Raw genomic sequence first — 4,299 nt, forward strand, 5'->3', positions numbered from 1 at the left:
TGATGTCTTCTTTGGGAGCAGCTAAATATTAACTATCATTAACTGTATAGAAAACAAAATCATTGAGAAGAAATTCTTTGACTCATATTGCCTATCATAACCAGAGATGTATGATCTACCTCTCTACATTCGGATGGTACAAATATGAAGTACCTCTGGCCAAGCTTTGAGAATCAAGGAATGTGTTAGAACTGCTGGGTGGTAATCTATGTTCGCTGTTAATAAATAAATAAACAAATAAATAAATGTTGGAGTCCACAGAACTGGAGTTAGGATTTTTTTTTTTTGTATTTAAAATAAATAAGTCTGGAATTTCAAATGAGACTAAAGGAATTAGGTGGCCAAATCCCCTAGAATTTCAATGAGTCTTCGGTACTCAATTTTACCTTAGAAAAGTCACAAAAGATACTTTCCGGTAAATAAAAAGAAATACAGAAACCCGGAATCAGTGACGTTTAAAACATTTTCCCCAAGTTGTTTTGAGTATTTTCTTCAAGCTTTATTTTTTATTCCTTTCATAAAAAGTTCTACTCAGACATCTCATTTTTACCACTGAGCTTCAGGAGTGCGCTGTTAGTCCCATTAGCTTTGCTGTTAGCTTCTGTTGTAGGAATTCAGATTCTTTCAGAAAAATGCTAATGGTATCTTGGCACTTGTACCCTTTTGGTTAAGTAACTGGAAGCTTAATTGGGGTGGTTTCCCTTTCTTCTTCTTCTTCCTTTTTTTTTTTTTTTTTTTTGCATTTCAGTTACTATACAAATGCAAGCCAAATGCATTTATATATAAACAAATACATATGCCACAGGAGCGTGTAAAATAGTAACAGCTTTTATATACTGAAGTTATTTTTGACAATGGTAAAAATGTATTTATACAATATGCTCAACTAAATCTCTTTTAAAAAACAAATCTAATGCAATTGGAACTATGTTTCCCCAATTCAACAAAAATTAACCTGCTACTACAAGATCAATTTGGTACAAAACTTTTCAAAAGTATAGCCTACCTAAGATTGAGTACCGTTTGTTTCATATTTCAGATAAAACATTACAACCAATTTCATTGACATGTATTCCCTTTTTGTGCATCTTGTGTCTTAAAAATTCTACCTACTGCTGTCACTCTGACAACCAATTCAATTTCATTTTGCAGCTGTTTCCTGGGTAACCCAAACAGCTATGGGGGGAAAAAAGGAATATAATAGAAAGAAACCAAGAAGTCGGCAGCCTTTCCACTTTGTTTCAGGTGCATCCCAAGTGTGAAACCCATTACCAAATATAAAGGTACAGAAAACTACTGTATTATACCCAATGGATCAAATTCTGACTGGTGATATCCAGAGGTGCACACCAGAAAGCCTGTTTGAAAACATGCTGGAAGTTGGTTTTCTTGCTTGGTTCCAATTCAGAAAAACTGCCCTAAAGCTGCTCTACCACTGATATAGGAGAGGAGCATAACAGAATGCAGCCACTGCCCAAGCAAAAGTAGAACAGTGTGCATGTACTGTATCATAGCTGTTTGTACACACACACCTTTCTAAGTACTTCTATGAACCACCCTCTGTCTCCACCATTACATCTGAGCACTTCATAATCATTAATGTATTAAAGCTATTCAGAATATTTTTTCCCTTGAATTTTGATAGAAAAATTTGAGTGGAAATTTTCAGTTTTTGGTTAAACTTTTCATTTTCTGAGTTTGATGTTTGTTGGTGAGAAGGTAAAATCCTCTGTAGAAATCAGACATTTTTCATGGGGGCAGAGGAGGGAAGTACTCATGTTGTACTCATATCAACTCGGGGTAACAGTGGCAGACTCAGGCTCACAGTTGTTTAGTTCTGTGCTAATATGAGAGTTATAAAGAACAAAAACTTGCCAGACACTTTCAAAGAGATTGCCATAGGGAGTTTTTTAAAAAAAGGATAGAGAGCAGGACTACAGTCGAAACTCAGATTTCTACACTAATGTAACATCCATCATATATGGCCAGATCATTATTTAACTCTGTTTGGGGGTGAAGAAGGCTAAAAAACATTTTAAATCGCTACAGTGAAAGGACTTCATTTTTTTTCTTTTGATTTTTGTATCCTGAACATACAAATAACTTGCTGTGTAGGCCAGCTAAAGGCAAAAAATATCACTTCAGTGTGCTTGTGCCAAGGTTTGAACCAAACAAGTAATAAAGGTAAATCTACCAGACATTTAAAAAGTGTTAACCTTTTTTTTCTTAATTAAGGGGAATCAATTCACTGTGAAATGCTATATCACACATTCCATTGAATTTTTCATATCAAATAAGAAGCCTGCAGAATGGGGATCAATGACCTGAGGTATTACAATACAGAACAGATAACATTAGGGACGGACAAATGAAGACAAAAGTTTTCTCTCCATGGCTATGCTTGTAACTGATGTCCCATTGGATTTAATTGTACAGGGCCTGATACAAAGCCCACTGAAGTCAGAGGGAGTCTTTACATTGACTTCAGTAGGCTTTGGATAGGTCCATGGTGAAAACTCATGACTTAACCTTAAAGGGTTGAAGTTTGGGTTTGGATAAGGACACACAGGTTTGAAAGTTTATCTGAAGACTATTTATGTCTCTTAGGCCTGTAAACTTTGGCCATCTGTAAACTCATTACCCTAAGCCCTATAGGACAGGGAGTCTGGGTAAGATTCTGATCCTGTCCCCATACACCAAGTAAAAGAGGCATAGCTGTGAAAAGGGGCCCTGAAAGCCCTGTATGCAGGTGTAGGAAAAATCTCCCCAGCAATCACTAGAGAAGACAGCCATAAAGCTGCCTCCCAAGGACCCCCCACCCCTCAAAGCCCTGGTGTAGGAGGTATGATGGAGACCAGGTGAAGGAGAGGCATGTGAAGGGTGAGGCTGCAAAACAGCACACCGGCTCCTCCGGCACAAGATGGTGGTGCTGAGAGCTGGACTGGGGTGGCACCCCTGGAGCTGGCAGGTTCTACAATGGGGTATCATGAGGAAGTAGGGGATCACTAGGGGAATCCTAGAAATATGGGCTCCCTTGATAACACTGGTAAGAATATTTGTTACTGGATAAGTGGGTGCTCCTGCTTGTGGAGCTGTGATGAAACTACAGGCTGAAGTGGACAAAAACAGAAAAAAAATGTTGATACAAGATTCAAAACATTTGGCTATGGATAGGCAAGTGTCTCAAGCTCACTGGCCATGGAGTGGATTAAAGGAAAAACTGTTGATAAAGATTTGACTATCAGGAATTTTGATATCGCTAAAGAACTCTGCCATCTTCCAGTTAAACTACTCTGCTCTATGCTGGCTAAAGATGAAATCAAGGTTGCCTTGACAGATTATAAATTGAAACAGGATCCTAAGAAAGAACAGCCAGAGAAGAAAGCAGCCAAAGCCTAAATTTAATGTATGAGAGTATAAAGTTTGCTCTCTCATGCCACTTAAATTTGCAGTGCAATGACTTTAGAGATGGGAATCAGTGCACTAATAAATGAAGCTATAGGATATGCACATAAGATAAGTACAATATTCCACTGTTCCAAGTGTATTAAACCACTGTTGTCATGCTCAAATTATTGGATCCTCCTCTTCAGCTTATTTCAGCACAGACTACTCTCCTGTCTTGATTTCATATGACCTGAATGGATGAGGCAAGCAAGTACTGGATTCTGAGTGTGACCATTTTCGGCAAAGAAGGCTGCCATAATACCATATCTTTAGAAAGTTCAGCACTGTCCTCCATGAAGTTAAGAGCCATGTGACAGAGTGCTGGCTTGAAAAGCCTGAGCCAGTCTTCTGACACACCAGCTCCAATCAGAAAAGGGGTATTGGAGCTGGCTGAGTAAGCCCAGGCCTAAGCGGTAAACGGGGGAACAGCTGCTGGCCTTGTTAGCCAGGGCTACGTACAGGCTGTCAGGAAGAAAGCCGGGGGAGAGGAAAGGGAGGAGCCAGGGAGTTAGAGGCTACTTTCCCCTGCTGCTGCTGCAGAAGCTGGCAGTCCCTGAGGCTGAGAGCCTGACACTGTCTGTAGCTACAAGGTGGTGGGAACTTGTAGTGTAAATAAATTGCACTAAGCAGAGGTCTCTAGCTGGCTTGTGGGAGCAGAATTGGCCAAAGATAAAGGGGCCCACTGGCACTCTGTTACTCGTGGTGGCTTGTCTGGTATCCTGAGCCAATGGACGTGGTTGGCAGCCCAGAGATGGACAGGACCCTGCAATGGCTCATCAAACACCAGGAGCAGATGCAGAAGGTGCTGCAAGGCTTCCAGCAGTCCCACCAGGCCAAGAGATAGGCCTTGCT

General features: G+C 40.2%; 1 pseudogene; it reads left to right on the top strand.

Annotated features, from left to right (window-relative positions):
- The first annotated feature begins 2,397 nt into the window (after positions 1-2,397).
- On the top strand, positions 2,398-3,399 carry LOC140916616 (iron-sulfur cluster assembly enzyme ISCU-like; annotated as a pseudogene).
- Positions 3,400-4,299: the final 900 nt, after the last annotated feature.

This window comes from Lepidochelys kempii, chromosome 8 (assembly GCF_965140265.1).
Source record: "Lepidochelys kempii isolate rLepKem1 chromosome 8, rLepKem1.hap2, whole genome shotgun sequence".
NCBI classification, from domain to species: Eukaryota; Metazoa; Chordata; order Testudines; family Cheloniidae; genus Lepidochelys; species Lepidochelys kempii.